The sequence below is a fragment of the Aethalodelphis obliquidens genome, unplaced genomic scaffold (assembly GCF_003676395.1).
Source record: "Aethalodelphis obliquidens isolate GAN/ISIS:26980383/991018 unplaced genomic scaffold, ASM367639v1 scaffold17, whole genome shotgun sequence".
Taxonomy (NCBI): domain Eukaryota; kingdom Metazoa; phylum Chordata; class Mammalia; order Artiodactyla; family Delphinidae; genus Aethalodelphis; species Aethalodelphis obliquidens.
Genome location: NW_020837961.1, coordinates 11,857,111 through 11,883,559, shown reverse-complemented (window position 1 = coordinate 11,883,559; position 26,449 = coordinate 11,857,111). Strand labels below are relative to the sequence as shown.

Sequence of the window (26,449 nt, the reverse complement as noted above, 5' to 3'; positions counted from 1 at the left end):
ACATATTTGTTAATACTAGAAGAAACTTATAAAAATGGTAAATTTGATCAAACTAAACCTGATAGATAAAATAAATTAGTATAGTCAAACTAAACCTGATAGATAAAAATAAATTAGGATAATCCAACCATAAGTAAAGCTTTTCCTCACGGAAAAGCTTTTCCACATTCTTTCAAATGTTTAAGCTAATCTCTGCACCAAGACTCTGAAAGGCTAAAGTAAAACAAGCCTACAAAGAACTTCATGGCCACGTTTCCTTCTAGATATGGATTTGCTTTGTGGAAATGAGATTAAGAAATGTATTAATATGTCTATTGATATGTCTCATTCAATTCATAATATGTGGCATGTTTTTTTCTGGACCTCAAACACAATTTTTAAGATATAAAGCTATGTGATAGATATTTTCAGCACTAGAACTGTTGTGCCAACTTTATTTCTGGTACAGATCTATATGGTATATTCAGAAAGGATAAGCTTGTTTACTTTGTCTTTATGACTGAATGCTAACTTTAAAAAAGAGATTAGTCACAACTCAGGACCAAAATGAAAAAATGGAATGGTTCAATATGTTCAATAGAAAGAAACAGGTTTAAGAGAAGAGAACCTGCGGTGCATGTCAACAAGATATACGCCATTTAGAAAGCTAAGAAACAGGTGAGTATATGGTACAGATTATATATATATACACACACATACATATATATATATATAATATCCAGTAAATATAAGAATAAATAGAATATATATATCTAATAAAGATTTTAAAATTTGTACATACTTACCTAAATCTATCAATTTCTTTTTAATGATTCAATATATTCCATCATAAGTACCAAGTTTTATTTAATTAGTATCTTACAGTTGAACATTTACATTATTTGCATATTTTAAAAATATAAAAATAATATGATAAACACCATATAAGAACAATTTTGACTCATGTTCATGATTTCCATGAAATTGGTGGTTTAAATGTACGCATTAATAGGCTTCGGTTTGTGAGGTTTAGAAAGCTGGTACTAATTTATAGTCTCTTTTGTTTTAAATTTTTTATTATGGAATATTTCAAAGTAGAGAATAGTGTACTAACCCAGCATGTACTCATCATTTACCTTCAACAGTTATCAACAGGTGGCCAATCTTATTTTATCTATTTACCATCTGAGTCCCCTCCCTTCTTCACAGAGTATTTTGACATACGTCCCAAACATCGTAAACAGTGAAAAGCATATTTTTAAATGCTCAGAGAAAACATAAGCATAAGCATAACTATGTGGGCAATCAACATATAAAGACCACTCAAGATGAACAAGCTTCTAAACACATTTGTTCTTATAATACAACAAAAACCCTCTGTAATTAAAGAACAAAATGGGGAAAATATCTAACAAAAGCGATGTAACAGTGTAGGACAGTCCATGGTAAGTCTATGTTTTAAATATATGTATAGAAAAAAGAAATAAAAGAACATTTAATCAAGGGCAGAGAGAAAAGAAAGGTCTGAACTTCTGAGAATAGTGTCAAGTGGGCTAAAATACAAATGTAATGAGAACTGGGATAAAATCTAAAGGAGAAAAAAAGACTTTTATAATTAAGTTTGCTGCAAAGAGAACAAAGAAGAGACTAGGCTCAGCCTCTGGCAGATAATGTCATGATGAAGAAGAAAAGGTAATTGAGTAGATTTCCAGTTCCTTTTTTTGTTGCTGTTTTTCCTTCTACATTCTTCATTAATTGTAGTAATTCAACAAAGAAATGGCAGAACAAAATAAGTACAAGGGAATTTTTTGGTTCAAGACAGATCGAGAGATAGTAAGACTAAACCTTACTACTGTAATCCCTTAGATCCAAACATCTTATATCCAATAGGTAGAACTGTCATCACTAATATTTCAAGAATTTATGTGGATTAGTAATGGTTCCATAGGATGTAAGATAGATAAATGCTGGCTCACTTTTTAAACAGGTAATAACTACAACCTACAGTTGAGTAAGCATGCTACTTATTCATACACAATTTTAGGACAGATGATTAAGAAGATTGTTTTAACATCTTAGAAATACATGTGGTAAAAACTATTAGTTTTCCTGTGTTCAATAAACACGTCATGCCAAACAAACCTAATTTTCCTTTTTTAATTTTTTAATTTTTTTTGCGGTATGCGGGCCTCTCACTGTTGTGGCCTCTCCTGCTGCGGAGCACAGGCTCTGGACGCACAGGCTCAGCGGCCATGGCTCATGGGCCCAGCTGCTCCATGGCATGTGGGATCTTCCCGGACCGGGGCTCTAACCCGTGTCCCCTGCATCGGCAGGCGGACTCTCAACCACTGCACCACCAGGGAAGCCCTCCTTTTTTTAAATAAATGTACTAAGTAAGGAGTTCATGCGAATGTTGTGGACCCTTAGACAAATCTTCCTTAATAAACTCACGGAAGAGGTTTTTAAGAATGAATGTGTTTTGTAATTTGGGCCAGTCTACCTTAAAGATAATTTAGTAGACTTACGACAACCTGCAGGCATCTGTATTAGTCAGGACAAACTATTTTGTCCTCTTTTCTGTCCGCCATTTTTATTAGAATCTTGCATGAAGACACAGAAAGCAAGTTTATTTGAACACATAAAGATGAGAGGAAGAACCAGTAAATAAGAAGATTGAAAAGAGCAAGGTGAAATATGCTAAAATAAAATGGAGACCAGGCTTGAAAAGCCCCTGAGTAGACAAAAAACAGTTAAGCCACATAAGCAAAACTTAGTCTAGCTTATTTCATGAGCAGTAGCGAAATTTAACTTAGGTTAATTCTTGTAAATACCTTTGATAATCATAAATGGAATTTAAATCATTTTCCTCAAATGATATGAGGTAATCACTTTTAAGTAATCTCCTGCTGTGGTAACCCTCACTGTAATAACCAATCATTGTAAAGATTAAACAGCGTCTTCACTTTCACTTCATAAGCCATCCTGTAATGTTATGCTTTTGAGCTTCATATCCGTTTTGGATTTGAATTCTGTTTGCGAACAGATTGTTTCGCACTCAGTAAAGTACTCAAATCAAATAAAGCTCTCTGAATTTTCTTTTTACAAAAAGGATAAGAATGAAAACCTCTTCGAAAATCAGTCATTAAAAACAGGAGAGCCTGGAATCAAATTAATGAGTTCCCATAAAAAAAACAAACCTAAATATTTCAGTTGACAGGAAGCTCGATATAAGCCATCAGTGTGTGATTTTTCTGTGACTTCCAAAAAATCGGATGGAATTTTAAGGAGTAAAATACGTTGTTTATAATAAGCAGCAAAGTGATTAAGACCTACGAGGCTTAGAGTAAGAGAAAACTGGTATTACCTCTGTCACCTTAGGCAAGGCGCTTTACTGTGTGCCTCTCCTGCCATGGCCTACAAAGCTCTAGGTCATCTGGCCCCTGCCTAAATCTGCTTTATCCACCAACCTTACGTAGTCTTCTTCAGGTACACTGGATGGTTTGCTCTCCCTACATCTTCCAAGCTCAGCTCACCTCGGGCCTTTTCTGTTATCCATTCCCTCTTCCTGGTTCACTGACCCCCTAGGCCTTGCTTGGCTTTACTTCCTTCAGGTTTGCTCAAAAGTCACTTCCCTAAAGGAGAACTGTTGGACTTGCGTATCAAACCTCCATCCCCCCCAACCTTCCACCACAGCACTACCTGTCCCCTTCTACACTTTATATTTTAACAGCACTTATCTCAATATTAAGTTATATTATTTCTTGTTCAGTTGTCCGTTTCCTCCGCAAGGGTACTAGGCATCTGTAGCACAAATAATGGTAACTATTAAAACTCATGTGATAGTTACTGTGCGTGAGACACTATTCTAAGTGTTTTACATACATAGTTTGATATGAATACAAATACTAAAATCCCATTTGCAATTGAAGAAACTGACAGGATGAGTTATTTTCCCCTCAAGTCACAGAACTAGTAAATAGCATCTGAGTCTGCATTCAAATCCAGGAAGTCTGGCTCTGGAGACCAAGCCTTTAACAACCATGCTATAGAGCTTCACTGTAGATTCTAGCTAACATTTTGCTGGATGACTAAATATAAAATTTGAATAAAATAGAACATTAAAAAGTATGCATCTCAAATATCTAGGCCCATGCATGGTATATAAGTATGCAATATATGTTCATAGCAACACATTCATTATTATTATTCTGCACTGGTAAGAACACTTCTGGAATGTAATTTTCAGTTCTATTTAAGAATTATTTGACATATTGGAGCATATCCTTTAAAGGGTGCTCAAAATGATGAAAGTTCTAGAAATTATGTCATCTGATAAAAGGTTTGTAGAGCTTGGGAATTTCAGGCTGGTGAAGTCTTAATGTAAGCATATAACTGTCTTCAAAAGTCTGAATGCCCCCAGAGGGCAGAATAAAGACACGTGAACAGAAGTCATAGGGAGGCATATTTTTCAACACCTAATAAGGACAAACTTTCTCATAAATATTGCAGATCAAAGTGTCCGGTGCAGTCTTTTAAAGTAGAGATCTCCTCCGTAAAATCCAAGCATAAGCTTAATATTAGGGGAAGCTATCTGAAATTCCTCTCTAAGAACATCTACTTTTATAGCCTTTGCCTTAGATTTACCAGATTATGAGAGTGTTTTGTCATCAGAGGTGTATTTGTATCTTTTCTTTATAAAATGTACAGAAATCTATATATTTACAAACCTTAGAAAGAGCTAGGGAAGTAAAAAATGAGTGAACTAACAGATTAGGCAATTTTTCATTGTGTCCTCCCAACAGTCTGTGATGTAGGTGTTATTCTCATTTCATGCATAAGGTTCAGGGGAATAGAGTAATATATTCAGGTGGGTTGCAGAGTAAATAAAAGCAAATAGGTAGTTTGACCACAGGTCAGTCTGACTGAAAACATGTGCTCATTCTACCACATTGCATTATTATTATTTTTCTTCCAGAAGGAATAACAAAATAGAATTACTCATAGTCTTTACTCAACACTGCAGTAGGCTGACACATTTTGGTTTTCCTAATTACATTAACTAATTAGATTGGCAGAAAACCTCTCTCCTCTACATGAGAAGGAACTCCAACAATCCAGTGTGATAAAACACTCCTTTGGATGAATGAAATTCTGTGGAGCACACATAAAATCCCTCCTTATGGATATATTTAACATTAGTCAAATTTCTCCCCCACGTGTAGATCTGATCAACAGGCACTAGACACTGATTTCAAAAGTTTGGTAGCTTGAATGTGAATTTTGAACATTTTCCTAACTACTTCAGTATTTGACATACGACATATAGAACAATAAACATGCTGCAAACACAAAACCCCAACAAGTGTTTGAAATATTAAGACTTGTGTGAAAATGTGTTTGAATTAATAATGCCAGTGATGATGTCAGTTCTGTTTATACATTCTTACAACAAGCTTTATATCTGGAAATTCTTTCTCCTTTACTTGAGGATCTTTCTGCTTATAGCTACTGTGCTAATTTTCTCAAACTATATTCTCTTCATCACACCCTTTGGTGTAAGTAAAAGCAAGCACAACTTCTCTCTGTTGGTTCAGTTCTTTTTTTTCCCTAAGAAAAATATGGTGATGCTGGTGTGACATGTTTTGGTGAAATGATAGCTCAGTTATTCCCTGAGGTGACCAAGTGTATTTGATCAAGAAAGAGAAGAACATGTTTTTAATATTGCATTGTTCAAGATATTGATTTTTGGTTGATCTTTTATTTGATAAGAAAGATATTTTAAAAGTTCATGTGAATTTCAAGGGACTCGACATATATTTGTAATAATTCATTTCTTCTACCTAGATTTTATAAAAAAATATATTTTGTTCTTTTCACTTTTCTAAATCAAGAAATCAAGGTCATAATCTAGATCTGGTACTTTGGTGATGTGATTCACTGTCGAGCATAACAAAGTTTAATCAGAAAATAAATGAAGGCCATGTTTCAGTACATTAGTTCTATTATACCTGTCTAAAGAAATATTAGCAATGAGGCTAATATATGCCACAAAATGGACACATTGTGAGTTTAGAAACGGGATTCAATGCAGTATTCGAACTGGATAGCTTTGCTCTTTTTAAAAAAAATATGGCTCTGACAAGGACAGTCAATCTTATTGAGAACTGTGGTATATAAGGACATAGAACTTTTCTGATTATCGCTTTGACTATTTTACATACTATTACTCTCTTATCTTTATTAAGGACTGTTCTCTAGTAGCTCAAAATATTGCCACATATAACATCTCTTCCATAACGAATATGCCCTTGGCACAAAAAACTGCTATCTCTGATTCTATCTCATATATAAGAAACTGAGATTTAAAAAATGTAAAGAACCTTGTTCAAGGTCAAGATGGAAATTTACTGTTAGAACTGGAATCAGCTTCACATGAAGCTCAAATATGTGCACAAGGGCACTTTCATCACTTATCTAAGCAATGTCTAGAATTTGTTATTTTGAGTTCTTGGGTAGGGTAAAGTGCACTCATATTTCATTTATAGCCCAATTAATTTTTACATATGTATATAGTTGTGTATACCACAACCTAGATATATAAATACCACAAGGATTTACATGTAACTTAGACAGATATGTAAGTAGGTAGGTTTACATGACATTTCATAGATAATGTAAATGCTACAAAGTGGCTGATTTCAAGCTACCAACATGACAACACTGAACATGCAGCTGGGAGGAGATGTGCAGAATTGGCTCCTGTGGGCTGGTAGGCACTGGCTCCAGCACACCATTAGGAAATGCTCCCATTTTCTTTGATTAAGACTTAAACTCCTTACCTCTGTCTGTCCCTCGCCTACCTCTCCAACTTCACCGTATACCATCCTGCCATCACTTACATTACAGCCACGTTGACCTCCCTCTTGTCCCTACCATAAAAAAAACCCTTCCCTATCTCCGGACCTTGAATGTGCTAGCCTCTCTCGCCTGGTTCTTCCTGTGGCGACTCATTCTTGTCCTCCACAATTCAGCTGTAACATGTCACACACTCGGAAAGCTTTCCCATGGTCATCCAATCTAAAGTGGCTTCCCTAGTCTTAGTTTAAGGTTTCTATTGCCTTCTTTCATAGCACAAATTGCAAAGGGCAATTTTCATTTCTTTAGCCCTTCATTTATTGTCTCACTCTGCACTAGAATTTAGTCTTCGTGAAGGCAGAGGCATCGTCTGTCTTGTTCACCATCGTTTTCCGGGGCCTGGCTCAGAGCCTGACGCAGAGGAGGTACTTAATGAATGGGTTGAGTGAATGAATGGATGGATGGATGGTATATTATTGACGAGTGAGTGACTAAATCTCCTGAAGGATACCATTTCAGGAATGGTATCATGAGACTGAAATCCACCAATTTAGATATGAAACTGACCATATTTAAGAATCTGACAGCGCCCACCAAAATGTTATTAGAGTCAGTGTTTATTAAGAGTTTTCATCAGAGGCAGTGTTTTTGGGTCAGATAGCTATGGGTTTAAACGTCAAGTCTGCCAGTCAACCTCTCTGGCCCCAAGTCTTTCTTAATTTCTAAAATGGAGATAATCTTCAGGACTATAGTTAAGAATATATATGCCAGGCATGGCACACCTGCTAAATGATCGTAACTGTTGTTATTATCATCAAGATGTATAATTTATGGTAGGCCAGAATATAATAAATTATATTATATAAAATTATATTACATAAAATTATATTAAATTATATATTATGTAAAAATCACTTCTCATATTTGGTTTTATACTTGTTTATTTTATTTTTTGCGTTGTGGCCTCTCACCGTTGTGGCCTCTCCTGTTGCGGAGCACAGGCTCCGGACGCGCAGGCTCAGCGGCCATGGCTCACGGGCCCAGCCGCTCTGCGGCATGTGGGATCCTCCCGGACCGGGGCACGAACCCATGTCCCCTGCATCGGCAGGCGGACTCTCAACCACTGCGCCACCAGGGAAGCCCTATACTTGTTTATTTTAAATGCTAATCCTATCTTAAGTTTTTACAAATTATCTCTCAAAGAGCACAAAAGAGTTTCATATCATCTTTCATACATCCCATAATATCTGAGAACAAGTATTGATTTTACAGATGAGGAAATGAAAACAGAAATACTATGTCCCCAATGGTTACAGAGCGAATCACTGGGAGAGCTAGTCTTAGAAGTCAGGCAATCTATATCTAATTTCCTCTGAAATGTGTCAAGCATGAAAACATCATAATAGAATTTGGTGTAATATAGAGGGTTATAAAAATAATAAACCAGAGCGTAGATATGTAGAAGTCAGTAGATGAGAGTCTAATGATAATTGCTGAAGAATTTAAAAGGCAAGCTTATAGTTCTTATATTGATTGTGTTTCTGTGGTTTGGCTCTTGTTACAGCATCTACATAACTTGTCCTCCTGGTAATAAAATGCTGCCTGTTTCAAGGGCACCCAATAGCCATGTCAGTCCAGATGCTGAGACTTCAGAATGCTGCACCGCCCTATTTCCAGGCTCCCTGTGTTCCTTGGGGTGCCTCTCCTTTCTCTCTCCCTTCCTCACTCTCGCCCTCTTGCTCTAGCTCTCTCTCTTATTCCCAGTCCACTTGATATTTTCACAAGCTAAAATTACTGTCTACTGAGACATTAATATATTCCATTTTATTGTCAACTGGATGAAACTGAATAAACAAATATTTTCAGCAATTTTATTTCCACTCACTCATGCCGACAACCTAGTTTACACTGGTACCTTGGATAATATGTTTTTTTCCCTTGTTTCTTCAGGGCTTTGTGAATAATGTGTAATACAATCAGTGAGATAACTGAAAAATACTTCAAATGTTTATCAACCATCTAAGGCTTTTTGCCTCTGTTTGTATCTCAGATAAAAATAAGTCAGTTTTTAAAACTGTTTTTATTAAACGTGACAATAGAGTTTTTAGGTTTACTTTCTTCTCTCCTTCCTCTCTCCTTCCATCAAAGGCTACAGATATGACTTTGCCCCCCCAACTACCTGAGAGTTGAAAATCTTATAATCAAAGATATATAGCATCCAAATACAGTGCGATCTCTAGGAAATGTTGGTAGTAAAAGTAGTGTTGAAACTACTATCTGAGAGTTGAAAATCTTATAATCACAGATGTATAGCATCCAAATACAATGTGATCTCTAGGAAATGTTGCTAGTAAAAGTAGTGTGTTTTTCACTTCATTAAGATAATATTCCTTCTTTCCAGTTTCCAGAAGGGGATCCAGGGAAGGGATACAGTGAGAATTAAGAACCCGTTATGAGGGGACCGCTTGAGTTTTGGCAAATGCCCAACCTCAAGGCGTGAAGTAAATTGCAGAAATGAGTGTGCAACACCGCCGGATGGTTGTCATCTGAGTGATGGCACTGAGAACCTCTAAGTTTCTGCAGCTGTGCAAGTGTGATGTCAGAAAGCAATATGGCTAAGACCATTAGTCCTAGGAAAGGAGAAGATGCTGGAGGATTTCAGTTATGCCAGGAGACTAGTTGGGACAGGACAGTGGAGGAAGAATACAAGGTCTTTCTGCTTTCTCACTGCTTTGAATAAGAAGGTAGAGGCTTAGGATGCCCTGAGCTCCCCCTGAGTTCTGAGCATTACAACCAGGCCCACCTCCTCGTGGAGGGCCACCAACCCTCACACTTCTTTTAGCATCTTCCTTCGGGGAAAATGAAGCCAAAAGAAATCGTGACTACCCCTATCTCATTGACTTCCTGACCCCACCCATTCTCTGCTCCTTTCCTCTCTTTCTCCTTCTGGTGGGGAAAGGTAGAAACAATGGGAGTGAACTTTCTTATTCTATTATATGGGTACATCGTAAATACAGGCAACTAAGCCTATATATTTTATCAACACTGTCAGAATGGTGGCTACTTGCTGTAGTTATTGCTACCTTCAGTAATTTGTTCCTCATTTGCTTTGTCTTGCAGCAGCCTCGAAGAGAAGAATTACTTAAACAAAGGAGAAAAGGTTCTCTTGCTGGGGCTCAGAACTGATGAGTCATCAAAGTCTGCATCCAGGATGGTACAATATTTCACTCAATAAACACTTGTTGAGTGCTGCTAGGCATTATTCTAGGTGCTAGAAACACAGTGATGAACACAACAGAGGAGACAGACAAGGTCTCTGAAACCCCTGCCCCAGGCTAGTGAGAGGAGACAGATAATCTGAAGTTACCAAAAAAATAAATTAACTTCATAGCAGTAAATAAACTGAAGGAAATTAAAGAAGGTTAAATGAGAGGTAGTGACTCAGGTTGGGCAGAATGGAGGAGACATTTGAGACTGAACAGCAACCTGGACTAATATGAGAAGTATTCCTCTGGCTCAGATAAGGAAAATGTGATATTCCCAGGATGTTCATATGATATGATGTCTGTTAAGCTCTCCCATAACTATTGTACATAATCTTTTCTCAGTGAGAAATCAGAATGGTGGGGAGTCCCGAGTTAAGTACAATTTTGAGTCATGCTATGTTATGATTCGGCATTACTGGTGTTTTAGTTTTAAAACTAAACTGGTGTTTTAGTTTTAAAAACTAAACTAAAACTAAAACTTTATTTACTTATTTATTTTAATTTTTTAAAGTTAATATTTAAAAGTTTTAAATTTTAAAAGTTTATTAACTTTAATATTTAAAATTAAATATTTAAAATTAAATTTTTAAATTTAATATTTAAAATAAAAGATTTAGTTTTTAACCCAAGTCCCGAGTTAAGTACAATTTTGAGTCATGCTATGTTATGATTCGGCATTACTGGTGTTTTAGCTTTTTAAGGAACTTCCATACTGTTCTCCATAGTGGCTGTATCAATTTACATTCCCACCAACAGTGCAAGAGGATTTCCTTTTCTCCACACCCTCTCCAGCATTTATTATTTCTAGATTTTTTGATGATGGCCATTCTGACTGGTGTGAGGTGATACCTCATTGTAGTTTTGATGTGCATTTCTCTAATGATTAGTGATGTTGAGCATCCTTTCATGTGTTTGTTGGCAATCTGTATATCTTCTTTGGAGAAATCTCTATTTAGGTCTTCTGCCCATTTTTGGATTGGGTTGTTAGTTTTTTTGATATTGAGCTGCATGAGCTGTTTGTAAATTTTGGAGATTAATCTTTTGTCAGTTGCTTCATTTGCAAATATTTTCTCCCATTCTGAGGGTTGGCTTTTTGTCTTGTTTATGGTTTCCTTTGCTGTGCAAAAGCTTTTAAGTTTCATTAGGTCCCATTTGTTTATTGTTGTTTTTATGTCCATTTTTCTATGAGGTGGGTCAAAAAGGATCTCGCTGTTATTTATGTCATAGAGCGTTCTACCTACCTTTTCCTCTAAGAGTTTTATAGTGTCTGGCCTTACATTTAGGTCTTTAATTCATTTAGAGCTTATTTTTGTGTATGGTGTTAGGGAGTGTTCTAATTTCATTCGTTTACATGTAGCTGTCCAGTTTTCCCAGCACCACTTATTGAAGAGGCTGTCTTTTATCCATTGTATATTCTTGTCTCCTTTATCAAAGATAAGGTGACCATATATGCGTGGGTTTATCTCTGGGTTTTCTATTCTGTTCCATTGATCTATATTTCTGTTTTTGTGCCAGTACGAGAGTGTCTTGATTACTGTAGCTTTGTAGTATAGTCTGAAGTCAGGGAGCCTGATTTTTCCAGCTCTGTTTTTCTTTCTCAAGATTGCTTTGGCTATTCGGGGTCTCTTGTGTTTCCATACAAATTGTGGAACTTTTTGTTCTAGTTGTGTGAAAAATGTCATTGGTATTTTGAAAGGGATTGCACTGAATCTGTAGATTGCTTTGGGTAGTATAGTCATTTTCACAATGTTCATTCTTCCAATCCAAGAACATGGTATATCTCTCCATCTGTTTATCATCTTTGATTTCTTTCAACAGTGTCTTATAATTTTCTGCATACAGGTTTTTTGTCTCCTTAGGTAGTTTATTCCTACGTATTTTATTCTTTTTGTTGCAATGGTAAATGGGATTGTTTCCTTAATTTCTCTTTCAGATTTTTCATCATTAGTGTATAGAAATGCAAGAGATTTCTGTGCATTAATTTTGTATCCTGCTGCTTTACCAAATTAATTGATTAGCTCTAGTAGTTTTCTGGCGATCTTTAGGATTCGCTATGTATAGTGTCATGTCATCTGCAAACACTGACAGTTTTACTCCTTCTTTTCTGATTTGGATTACTTTTATTTGTTTTTCTCTCTGATTGCTATGTCTAAAACTTCCAAAACTGTGTTGAATAATAGTGGTGAGAGTGGGCAACCTTGTCTTGTTCCTGATCTTAGTTGAAATGGTTTCAGTTTTTCACCATTGAGAACGATGTTGGCTGTGGGTTTGTCATATACGGCCTTTATTATGTTGAGGTAAGTTCCCCCTATGCCTACTTTCTGGAGAGTTTTTATCATATACGGGTGTTGTATTTTGTCACAAGCTTTTTCTGCATCTACTGAGATGATCATATGGTTTTAATCCTCAATTTGTTAACATAGTGTATCACATTGATTCATTTGCATGTATGAAGAATCCTTGCATCCCTGGGATAAACCCCACTTGATCATGGTGTATGATCCTTTTAATGTGCTGTTGGATTCTGGTTGCTAGTATTTCGTTAAGGATTTTTGCATCTATATTCATCAGTGATGCTGGCATATTGTTTTCTTTTTTTGTGACATCTTTGTCTGGTTTTGGTATCAGGGTGATGGTGGCCTCATAGAATGAGTTTGGGAGTGTTCCTCCCTCTGCAGTTTTGTGGAAGAGTTTGAGAAGGATAGGTGTTAGCTCTTCTCTAAATGTTTGATAGAATTCGCCTGTGAAGCTATCTGGTCCTGGGCTTTTGTTTGTTGGAAGATTTTTAAACACAGTTTCAATTTCAGTGCTTGTGATTGGTCTATATTTTCTATTTCTTCCTGGTTTGGTCTCCGAAGTTTATGCTTTTCTAAGAATTTGTCCATTTCTTCCCTGTTGTCCATTTTATTGGTAAATAGTTGCTTGTAGTAATCCTTTGTACTTCTGAAGGGTCCATTGTTACTTCTCCTTTTTCATTTCTAATTCTGTTAATTTGAGTCTTCTCCCTTTTCTTCTTGATGAGCCTGGCTAACGGTTTATCAATTTTGTTTATCTTCTCAAAGAAGCAGCTATTAGTTTTGTTGATCTTTGCTATCGCTTTCTTCATTTCTTTTTCATTTATGTCTGATCTGATCTTTATGATTTCTTTCCTTCTGCTAACTTTGTGGGTTTTTTCGTTCTTCTTTCTCTAATTGCTTTAGGTGTAAGTTTAGGTTGTTTATTTGAGATGTTTCTTGTTTCTTGAGGAAGGATCGTATTGTTATAAACTTCCCTCTTAGAACTGCTTTTGCTGCATCCTATAGGTTTCGGGTCGTCGTGTTTTCACTGTCATTTGTTTCTAGGCATTTTTTGATTTCCTCGCTGATTTCTTCAGTCATCTCTTGGTTATTTAGTAGCATATTGTTTAGCCTCCATGTGTTTCTATTTTTTACCATTTTTTCCCTGTACTTGATATCTAGTCTCAGTGTTGTGGTCAGAAAAGGTACTTGATACGATTTCACCTTTCTTAAATTTTCCAAGGCTTGATTTGTGACCCAAGATATGATCTATCCTGGAGAATGTTCCACGAGCACCTGAGAAGAAAGTGTATTCTGTTGTTTTTGGATGGAATGTCTTATAAATATCAATTAAGTCCATCTTGTTTAATGTGTCATTTAAAGTTTGGGTTTCCTTCTTTATTTTCATTTTGGTTGATCTGTCCATTGGTGAAAGAGTGGTGTTAAAGTCCCCTACTATGATTGTCGATTTCCCCTTTTATGGCTGTTAGCATTTGTCTTATGTATTGAGGTGCTCCTATGTTGGGTGCATAAATATTTTCAATTGTTGTATCTTCTTCTTGGATTGATCCCTTGATCATTATGTAGTGTCCTTCTTTGTCTCTTCTAATAGTCTTTGTTTTAAAGTCTATTCTGTCTGATATGAGAATTGCTATTCCAGCTTTCTTTTGATTTCCATTTGCATGAAATATCTTTTTCCATCCCCTCACTTTCAGTCTGTATGTGTCCCTAGGTCTGAAGTGGGTCTCTGTAGATAGCATATATACGGGTCTTGTTTTTGCCTTCATTCAGCCAGTCTATGTCTTTTGGTTGGGGCATGTAATCCATTTACATTTAAGTTAATTATCGACATGTATGTTCCTATTACCATTATCTTAATTGTTTTGGGTTTGTTATTGTAGGTCTTTTCCTCCTCTTGTGTTTCCTGTCTAGAGAAGTTCCTTTAGCGTTTGTTGTAAAGCTGGTTTGGTGGTGCTGAATTCTCTTAGCTTTTGCTTGTCTGTGAAGGTTTTAATTTCTCTCTCAAATCTGAATGAGATCCTTGCTGGGTAGAGTAATCTTGGTTGCAGGTTTTTCTCCTTCATCACTTTAGATATGTCCTGCCAGTCCCTTCCGGCTTGCAGAATTTCTGCTGAAAGATCAGCTGTTAACCTTATGGGGATTCCCTTGTGTGTTATTTGTTGTTTTTCCCTTGCTGCTTTTAATATTTTGTCTTTGCATTTAATTTTTGACAGTTTGATTAATATGTGTCTTGGCATGTTTCTCCTTGGATTTATCCTATATGGGATTCTGTATGCTTCCTGGACTTGATTAACTATCTCCTTTCCATATTAGAGAAGTTTTCAACTATAATCTCTTCAAATATTTTCTCAGTCCCTTTCTTTTTCTCTTCTTCTTCTGGGACCCATATAATTCAAATGTTGGTGTGTTTAATGTTTTCCCAGAGGTCTCTGGGACTGTCCTCAATTCATTTCATTCTTTTTTCTTTATTCTGCTCTGTGGTAGGTATTTCCACTATCTTATCTTCCAGATCACTTATCCCTTCTTCTGCCTCAGTTATTCTGCTATTGATCCCTTCTAGAGAATTTTTAATTTCATTTATTGTTTTGTTCATCATTGTTTATTTGCTCTTTAGTTCTTCTAGGTCCTTGTTAAACGTTTCTTGTATTTTCTCTGTTCTATTTCCAGGATTTTGGATCCTCTTTACTATCATTACTCTGAATTCTTTTTCAGGTAGACTGCCTATTTCCTCTTCATTTGTTTGTTCTGGTGGGTTTTGACCTTTCTCCTTCATCTGCTGAGTATTTCTCTGGCTTCTCATTTTGCTTAACTTAATGTGCTTGGGGTCTTCTTTTTGCAGGCTGAAGGTTCGTAGTTTCCATTGTTTTTGGTGTCTGCCTCCAGTGGATAAGGTTGGTTCAGTGGGTTGTGTTGCCTTCCTGGTGGAGGGGACTGGTGTCTGTGTTCTGGTGGATGAGGCTCGATATTGCCTTTCTGGTGGGCAGGACTGTGTCCAGTGGTGTGTTTTGGGGTGTCTGTGAACTTATTGCGATTCTAGGCAGCCTCTCTGCTAATGGGTGGGGTTGCGTTCCTCTTTTACTAGTTGTTTGGCATGTGTGTCCAGCACTGGAGCTTGATGGTTGTTGAGTGGAGCTGGGTCTCAGTGTTGAGATGGAGATCTCTGGCAGTGCTCTCACTGATTGATATTACATGGGGCTGGGAGGTCTCTGGTGGTCCAGTGTCCTGAACTTGTCTCTTCCATCTCAGAGGCTCAGGCCTGACACCTGGCTGGAGCACCAAGACCCCTGTCAGCCACACGGCCAGGCATGTGGGGAGTTTCTTGCCTTTTGGGAAGTCTGAGGTCTTCTGCCAGCGTTCAGTAGGTGTTCTGTAGGAGTTGTTCCTACAGATGTATTTGTGGGGAGGAAGATGTATTTCTGATGTATTTGTGGGGAGGAAGGTGATCTCCACATCTTACTCCTCTGCCATCTTGAAGGTCCCCTCTCAGTTTTATGTATAATATGTGCAGAAATTTCCAAAAGCAACTAGATTGACAAACTTAATTAGAGCCCCCTAACATGGAAAAGGAATTTCTCTAAATTTGCATATAATTATTTAATTCAAAATCCCAAATGGAGAAATGATAAGTAAGACTATCTGCTAGAATCACATAAAGGTGAGTACCCTTTATGTGTTAATATGGTGAAGAAGAATATTGATGTTTTGAGCTGAAAAACCAATAAAAACTTCTTGTGCTTCACAACTGGAGTGCAATATTTCACTTGACTGTAATTTATAAATTTCCTATAGGCTAAATATTTTATACGCAGAGTTAAATACACAAAAATACTAAATGCAATAAATTTCTGATCATGATATAGTTTGAGGCAGGAATTTTCCATCATATTTACCTATTGCTGGGCAGATGGGGCCCTCAAGCTTAACATACAAGGTAAGAATCAGCAAACAAAGGCATATCATGGGCTTTATTGTCAAGGAAATGGAAAGTGGTAATTCTTGCATGTCTACTCTTTCCCAGGCAGTCCCCTATGTTCTTTAAAAATAAACTTTGTATTTTCCCACTACACAGCCTTTATATTTTTACAGGTGAAAAACTGAAGCTCAGGGTTTTAAAATATATCTATTCATTGAATTAGCCCAAATATATTGATTCTGAGTTCTTTTTCATTTTTTCCGTACTTTAGCTTATATATTCCCCCGATAGGCTGAGTTACAAATTATGTGCCACATATAGGGAAATGTACCTGGTAGTTTCCCAGGATTGTTACTAGACCTCGTGGCTAGGTAGTGGGGAATCTCAGACTGAAACCCCCTCATCTATCTCTAAAGCCCAAATAACATAAGCTTAAGTCTAATATGTTATCTTGGACTTTTAAAGAAGTATTTAATAAAGCATGGTTTAGAAATTGTCAGAGATTAACAAGTAAATTCTCCTAAAACTCCGCAAATTTGTAACTAATTCTAACAAGGAAAAAATAAGCATGAGTATGGATAATGTAAAGAGAATTCAGAATCAACCTTCCTGGACTGATCCAATGATTACATTATATTGTAATGTTCAGGTATAAACTATGCAATCTGGTTACAATTACATCTGTATATAGTATATATACAAGCATACATCATTGATTTATGCCAATATTGGCAGAATCTTCCATCATACTTGTTTTTGTATATCTGTTATCAATCTAATATCATATTTTAAATTTAAAGATGAAGAGTATTCAAAAAAGTCTCTGTCTGCCTTCATGCCTCTCTTTCCTATCTTTTTTTCTGTTTCCTTCTCAGGGCATAGATTATGTTGAGGCGAGTAAAGCATTTTTGCTTGGGCAGAAAATTTAAGGGACCATCAAATTCAGTAATTAAAATAAATAATATTTTAATGCAATATTTACAAAAAGAAAATTAATTTAAAAATCCCTGCTGAACAAAATATCAAAAATGTACATAAAGACTGGATCTGCCAGTGCCATGTGGAACCATGTCTATATATTGTGATTACTGAGGGTTTTTTGGCATCCCTTCCCCTTAAATTATGCACCTGAAGTGAGTGCCAAACTTGCTTGACCCTAGCCTGGCACTGTGCTGTCCTTCCTGCTTTGCTTCTCAGCCTTCTAGGCAAGAGTATAAAACAAGTACATACAACTGGTCCTTTTACCAGCCTAAATACAGGAAATTCCACATGTCAGACTTCTCTGGTCAAAGTAACAAGTCTCAGTTAAACAAACACACATAATGAGACAGATAATTTAAATTAGGTTGAGAAGTGGAGACCTCTTCTATTTATAAGACAAATTATTTTACTGAGAGCTTTTTTAAGAAAATGAGTAAGTTGTACCATCCAGAATATAATAAAAATACAAAAATATCTAGTCTCTTTAGGAACTCTGAGGACCAAGGCTTACAAATTTGGGGGTCTGAATTCATGAGTAATACGAGATTGATTACTACAAAAGAAGATTTTAGTTATTCAAGTTGGAAACAAAGATCAAAAATGAAGCTTGAAACTCAGCTATTTAATTTAATTCATGAAAGATTAACAGAACTTTTATATTTGAGTTATCCCTAAAGAGACATGGGGATAAATGGATGAATCAAGTATGAATCCTGAGCCAAAGTAGTACACCATCTAGAAGGAGAGACACAGACCATCATAATAGTAGGAAGAAATCATATGTGGGGATAGAAAAATTATTGAGAGTTTAATGGAGAAAGAAAATATTCTAGGCAAGAGAATCAGGAAAGACTTTTAGTAACGTCTGAGATAGACCTTGGAAATGAACAGCCGAAGGACAGGAAAAGAAGGCAATGGGAGGAGGGGCTCCTAACGAGAGGAAAGAAATGAACAACACTTGATATGTAAGAATATTGAGGCATTTAAAAGAAAGCCAGTAACTTAGTTTAATAGGAACATAAGGCATATGATAGAGAAAAGATGATACTTAGATAAATGTTCAGTACAGAATAGGTGTTCAATAAATATTTTTTGAATGGAAAAAATAAATAAATGAAGATTGAAAGGAAGGATAATGCCAAATTGTAGAGACCTTTGAATGTCAGGATAAACAAATTGCACCAGAGATAAAGTGGAACACAAACGCTTTTGAGCAAAGATGGATCACTATCAGAACTACGCTGAGGGAAGATTAACTGCCGGGAGGGGGCCGAACAGTTAGCTATTTGTAGAGTCCAGGAGGGTAGCAATAACGACATGAATTACTAAATTGGAAGCAGAAAGGGAAAGGAGGGATAAATGGGAAAGATGTTGAACGGATAAAGCAATTAATTGGTTCTGGGAAGAAAGATGAAAGCAATGAAAATGACTCCTCAGTTTCCAGGCTGGATGACAGGGAGGGTATTGGTGCTTTTAATAGAAATAAAGAATACAGAAAGATAAGCATCAACTTGCAGAGAAAGATAATCAGTTCAGTGTTAGACGTATGGCTGGTAGAGCCACTGGCAGGGCATGAGGTAGAGATGTACAACAAGCAGATAAGTGTTGTCGTGTTCCTAAAAAGTAAATGCTGTCACAAGAGGAGAAGCAACATTTGCCACTTGATGTGCTCCTCACTTAACCTGTACTTCCTGATTAATTGCACGTAAGGAGTAAAGATAGTGAAGGTTTTGTTCCTTAGTGTTGAAACATTCACGAAAACCGCGTACACACTTTAAAAAGCCAAGTAGTATCAATTAAGGTGATAAAAGATTTCAGATTACCTAGATGTACCTGAAGCTCTGGATACTTAAATCCTCTGGCTGGAATGCAATAAATAAAGTGAGAATGAAGTGAGTAGCTTGCCTAGGCTAAAGTAGAGCATAGGCCATGGTTCTCTAGTTGCACCCGAATCACCCAAGGAGCTTGTTAGTATACAATTTCCCAGCTTAACCCCAAGAGTCGCTGATTAGGTAATTCTGGAGTGGTCTAAGAATTTATATTTCTCACAAATTCCCAGATGGTGTTGAAGCTGCAGGTCTCCAGACTTGTGGATCAATGGCCCAAGAACACAGGCTTTTAAATAATGTCCAAAAAGTGACTGTCAGAAGATAATCTGTGAACAATCAGAAACACTTGGATTGCTTGTTAAAAATTTAATTCTTTTGGTCTCATCCCAGACCCAGTGAATCTTAATATCTGAGTTTAGAGTTTGGAAATAAGCCTTTTGTGCAGCCTCCCTCAGTAATTCTTAGTGCCTTCTAAACTTTGAGAACCACTCAAATTGTGATGTGAATTTTAATGAGCTTTGGGAGGACATTAGAGACTAAAGTTCTATTACTGTGGAAGAAAGAACAAAAATGACCAGGAGTTAAGAGATGTGTGGGCTGTAGTCATAAATCTTGACATTAATTAGCTGTGTGGCCTTAGGTAAATCACTTAAGCTTTTTAGGTATAATTTTCTCATCTATAAAGTAAAATGATTAAACTGACAGATCTGTGATGAATTCTGGAGATAACAATGGGAAATGGGTAATTCCCAGAGAGTGTAGGAAAACCAGAAGTTCTCAATTGGGTGTGTCAGAATAGGATGGGTTTTGCTTTTGTTTTGTTTTGTTGAACTGTACCTGCCTCTGATTTGCCTCACTTGCTGGAGGTAGGTTGTTAGGTTACTGGTCTCCTCTGTCTCTGAGAATCACTGCTGAGTGTGAGCCATTTTTGTGAGTTGGATTGACTTTTACCTCTCATGAATGCTGGGCTTTGTATGATTACCCAGCACAGTCTAATTTCTACCGCAGTAAATGATAGAGATTACAGTGATTCAAGTTTGTTAGCCAAAAACAGTACTTCTTAAAAATAAATATTAAAATAGAACATACATTTATATGTTCCTTCTTATACCCATTAGGATGGCTACTAAAAAGAAAAATCAGAATAAGTGACGGTGAAGATGTGGAGACCTTGTGCACCACTGGTGGGAATGTACAATGGTACAGTCACTACGAAAATCAATATGCGGTTCCTCAAAACATTAAAAATAGAGTTACCAGATGATCCAGAAATCCTACTTCTGGAGATATACTTAATGGAAAGAAGGGACTCAAATATATTTGTACCACCATGTTCACTGCAGTATTATTCAAAATAGACAGAAGATGAAGAAACCCAAGTGCCTTTAAATGAATGAACAGATGAGCAAAATATGGTATACACATACAATAAAATATCACTCAGCCTTAAACAGGAGAAACATTCTGACATGTGCTCAAAAACCAGGATGAACCCTGAGGACATTATATTAAGTGAAATAAGTCAGTCACAAAAGGACAAATTCTGTATGATTCTACTTATATGAGGTTCCTAAAGTAGTCAAATTCATAAAGGCAGAAAGCAGAATGGTGCTTTCCAGGGTCTGGGGAAGAGGGGAATGAGGAGTATTTGTTGAATGGTTACAGAATTTTAGTTCTGCAAAATGAAAACAGTTCTTAGGATGGATGGTGGTGACACATGTATAAAAATGTGATTTAATTCTACTAAACTCTACACTTAAAATGATTAAGATGGTAAATTTTATGTTACATGTATTTTACCACAATTTAAAATAAATAAAAATTTAAATTTCAATCAGATGTATATACTGAATGTTAAATATGGAAACTATTATTATGATATGTTCAGATTATATCACAAATCAATTCCTTATGACATAATCTATCCTTACTTATGTTTTCTAAAACCTATTTTTCACTTTTGGATTCCAGTGTTTCATATTATTTGTAATAGAAGAAATAAAGGGAAAATTGAAATCACAGGTTATTTTCTACCAAACATAAGTATGGTTTTATATTGTATTGTATTTATTGCCCCAAAATACTATCAAGGCATTGAAATTTTGTTTTAATATTTCCCAGGCAGAGTTGGTACCAGATGACAGAGCCCTAAAGGATTTTGCAAAACATTATTGATTTAAATAAGGAAAATAATAGAGTTATGGATATTTAACAAGAAATGAGGAATTTGTAATCAGAAGCTTTAGTACCCAAGATGACAATTAATCTGAGAAACATAAAAGCAAGAAGGATAAGCTAGTAATCATGGCATTTATGCCTTAGTAGGAGAAGCGAATTCAGCAGTTGAAAAGGAGAAAATCATAGTGGAACACTGAACACATTAGTAAGAGTGAGAGGAGAAGACTTTCAGGATATGAAAGGACACCTAGGGGCTAGGACCCACAAGAATGCAAATGAAGCTTACATAGGCTCCTAATTTCCTACTGAGGAAAGGCAGGTTTCATAAAAAACTAAAAATTCAAAGTATGTGTTAAGGTCTACAGCTTAATTTAATGGAAACAAATATACAGGCATGAACGTCAAGTATCTTAATTAAAAATGTCCACAGAAAAACATTTCAAAAATTTTGAGCCTTCTCAGTATATATCTTTCACCAGGAAACAAAGTTTTATAAAATTCTTATTTATATAATATTAGTAGTCTTAGGGGTAAAGAGAAAGATTGCAAACAGTGGACAGCTCAGAGGCATACTTATAAAACCATTTAGCTTTTCCCATTTTTCAAAAAGTAAATGCTGCTCTTTGAAAGTGCTGTCTGGCAAAAGAAATGCTGTCTTATGAAGTGTACACTGGGCATGTGGATTTATATTAGGATCTAACTAAACTGTTTGCTTGCCAGTACATCTGCTTAACTGACAGTGTAAATGCAGATGCGAGCATGGATTGGAATAGAAAAGCCTGAAGGGTTAAAGGCAGAGTAACAAAAAAGACAAAGTGCTATCATCAATATTTTTTAAAGTGGTATAAAATTGATAACAACAATTAAGTCAATAGAAAAAGGAGCAAAAGAAATAACTTAGCAATATATAGAGGACTTACAAAAGCTAATACACATCTGAAAAAATGTTCAACCTTATGAATCACAAAAGCGAAAATAAAAATAAATTAGTTTCCACTCATCACTTTGGCAAAAATGAAAAAATAAAAGAGTAATGTAATTTAATTCTGGCAACTCAGGCAAGAAAGTGGGAAAACATAGCTCTCTCTTCTGTAGAAATTGGTACATTTTTAGAGACTACTTTGAAAGTAGTAATTAAATTTGTAAATGCACATGATCTAACCCAGAATCCCACTTTTATGACTATATTTATTAAAAAAAATACATATATATAAATAAATGTTCATCATAGCTGCTTTTGGGAGAAAATGTACAAAACATTAAAAGTGTTTATCAAGGGCAATGATTTGATAAATGATAGTAGTTCATGGAATATTTTGAAGGTTTTAAAATTATATATTGTATGTTCTAGTATGTTCTAATATATATATGCTAACCTGAAAGATGTTTATGACAGAAATTGAAAAAGACAAAGGCAAGAGAACATTTCATTTTTTAAAAAGTCAAAATGGAAACAAAATAAAAAACTGCATGCACGTGTGTGCCTATGTGCAGAAGAAAGTCTCGAAGATGATCAGCCTGCTATTAATGAAGGTTAACTGAGGGTAAAATTAGATGGGTGGAATGGGCTAATTTTAAATTTATGGCAGAATTATAATTTTTACTTTTTGGCATTTTTCCAACAGAATTTTTTACAATGTATATGCACATTCCAGTTTGGGAAGTAACTTTGAGGGTAAGAACTAAACCAAGGCAAAGGGCCATTTAAACTATTTGTTGGATAAAGAAGTTTCCGAACATAATGGAACCACCAGGAAACAAAGATGCACCTATTCATTTGTTTTCATCCTGGGGAACTATAAAGTTGGAATTCTTTTGTAGAATATTTTGGCTTGAGAACAAGGATGTGTTCAATCAGGACTGACAGCTGAGGCTCCCACTAGGGGCCTCTGCCATTTCCTGGGAGGTGCACTTCTCTCATGTGGCTTCTAAACAGTTTGAAATCAGGGTCCAAAGACTCATTGAATATTAGCTCCAGAAGAAACCTCAGAACTCATCATTCCATTTTCACAGTTTTAAAGATAAGGAAGAAAACTGAGGCCCAAGGTGACTATATCTGCTTTTCGACCCAGACATTTCTTTTCAAATATTTTTAGTAATGCTTTTCCCACCTTTTTGCTCATTTAGCTAAAACTATACAATTAACATCCAATTAGCAGGTTCAGATGATATATGGTCCAGTGGATGCCTTTGATCCATAGCACAGACTGCGCCTCCTATCACCTCCCTTCACTTTATTGTAGCTCTGTGTTGGTTAATTTTCTGTGTCAAATTGACTGGGCCGTAGAATGCCCAGATATCTGGTAAAACATTATTTCTGAGCGTGTCTGAGAATTGGTAGACTAAGTAAGGCAGATTGTCCTCCCCAAGGTGGGTGGGCACTACCTAACCTACTGAAGGCCAGAAGAGAACCAAAACGTAGAAGGAGGTTGAATTCTCTCTTTTGGCTTGACTACGTGAGCCAAGACATCAGTCTGCTCCTGCCCATGGACCGGGATTTATACCATCAGCACTCCTTAGTTCTCAGGCCTTTGCACTCAGGCTGAAATTTACATAATTGGCTTTCCTCGGTCTCCAGCTTATAGACAGCAGATCCTGGGACTTCTCGGCCTCTGTAATCTCATGAGCCAATTTCTTATAATAAATCTCATTTTATGTGTGTCTGTATGTATATACACACACTACACATATATACACACACATGTATATGTATGTATATAAAACATATATGGCTGGGCTTCCCTGGTGGCGCAGTGGTTGGGAGTCCACCTGCTGATGCAGGGGACATGGGTTCATGCCCTGGTCCGGGAAGATCTCACATGACGCAGAGGGGCTGGGCCCGTGAGCCATGGCCGCTGAGCCTGCGCGTCCGGAGCCTGTGCTCCGCAACGGGAGAGGCCACAACAGTAACGGGCCCGCATGCCGCAAAGAAACAACAAAACATATATGGCTACAGATATTTATCATTATACATAAAACTATATATAGGATATAATTATATATAGGGATATATCGATATATCTGTATCTATATCTATAGCTATCTTATTGGTCCTGTTTCTCCAGAAAACCCTAATACAAGCACCTTATATCTAACTGTAATTGCTTTTTGTTTTCTGCACTTACACTATTTTGCTCACCTCCATGCTTCTGTTCAGGCTCTCTCCTCCGTATCCTACTTCTTCCTCTCTCTCCTTTACTTAATTAAATCCTGCTTGTTCTAAGTTTGACATTACTCCTTTTGGAAGCCTTTGTGATCTGAACAAGCCTCATCCCCCAGGCTACACTAGGTTCCCTTTCTCTGTGTCCTCATAATACCTTGTATATCTCTCTGTGGGGTAGCTGCTATTCTGCATTTTACTGCCCCATCCTCACTAAACTAATCCATCTCTGCATCCTCTGTACCTAAGATACATAGTTTCTGGTACTTATTAGCCACTGAATAAATGTTCGTAGATTAAAGGAATGAATGAATGAATAGATGAATTGGAATCAGATGTAACTAATTAAAAGAAGAATTGGAGCGGGTCTAGCTTTCATCATGGATTAAATCACTATATAAAAAAAGCAATTTTTAAAGTACACGCTCTGTGACTGGTGGGTTAAGTAGGGTCATCTTTATATATATGACACCGCTTTATTATTTTTACTTTAATTTATAGAATTATACATATATTTTTTTCTGGGCATCTACGAAAAAAATCTTTATTTATAGTTTGCTTTGTATGCTGTAAGACCTGACATATTCTAACTCAAGTTAAAATGCTTAGGACTGCCTAAGAAGTACATGGTTTTAGGTTTCTCCTTTCCTCTTTGAGAAAAGATCTAATCAAGACTAATTGATTTCAAACATCCATGAAGATTATTAGAAACAAAAATAAGTTTTAAAAAATAATACTAATTAAAAAAAAACAAAAACAATCCCAGGCATCAGAAATGCACTGGCAGGGCTGCTGGAAATGATCTCTATGTATTTTTCCATTCTTTCACCGGTTCTCTTCTTTCACTGTGGGATAACTGACATTGACCTAAAAACTCTGATTCCCGGAGAGCAGAAAATATGCCAGTGGGATCTGAGCTCCCAGATGCAGGGTGAAGTGCTAAAGTGAACCACATATTTATTTGAACCATTTGGCAAAAGGGCAAATGTAGCAAATGCACTGCTACCTCTAAACCCCATGGCATGACAGCCCAGGACTCTTGGCATTTTCATAGACCCAAGCTGTTTAGTATTTTGTCTTGTTTTTCCCTCAAGTTGTATTCAGTCTGATTATTCATTTCTATAATAAGGGCTTAACCCCAGTGTTAAGGTCATGCACCTAGTCAGTATATTACCACGTCACTTACTGAAGCTCAAGTTAGCTCTTACCCTCTCTCTGCTGCTGGCTCATGAATTGTCATCTACTCTGGCATTTTTACTCAACGCCAAATGATGCTATAGTGCTCTAAGAGGAAGGGGAAAGGAAGAACCAGAAGAGAATATGGCCAGTGTAGTTCATGGGTTTGAAGCACATAAGACTAAAAATTATTATACGTAAAACTAAGTTGCAGTTGAAATTTGTTTTCTACTTGCAGCTTCCTTTTTCTTTTATGAACTTGGTTCTCACTTGTCAGATGCTACCTCTCCCAGAGTCCCTCAGCTGTAGGAAGTAATGCCCTCAAATCTTTCGCCCCTGGTAAGACTGCTCTTTGTCAGGCCTCCACTCTGCCATTGTCACTGTGACCCCGGCAACATGCTCGCCCCTCCTGTCACCTTACATTCACCAACTAGCCAATCTGTCTAGAGCCTAAAGTCCATATTGTTTCTAGATCTCTGAGTGTCCATCATCATGAAAAACCTAAGACTTCCAGGTCACTCCCCATCACGTATTGATCTGATTCTGCACACTGCCTTGTTTTGACCAATTTTCCCATTCCTCTCCAACTGTCCAGACTCTTCCACTCTGATCTATGGAACCCTATCATCACCATGATCCCTATATTTAGGGAGATCATACAATTTACTGTTTTGATGGGAATAATCTTGAGAGTGGGACACCTGGCAAAATCAAGGTTGTCCCAAACCAGGACATACAGTTACCCTGCCTATACCCTCAATCTGTTTTTTTTTTTTTTTTTTTTTTTTTTTTAATTTCCTTTTACTTTCTTTTGC

General features: G+C 36.5%; 1 protein-coding gene across 2 annotated transcripts in view; it reads right to left on the bottom strand.

Annotated features, from left to right (window-relative positions):
- Window positions 1–26,449, bottom strand: part of GRID2 (glutamate ionotropic receptor delta type subunit 2) — a 1,355,750-nt gene that overhangs the window by 184,405 nt on the left and 1,144,896 nt on the right. The gene's annotated exons all lie outside the window — the stretch shown is intronic.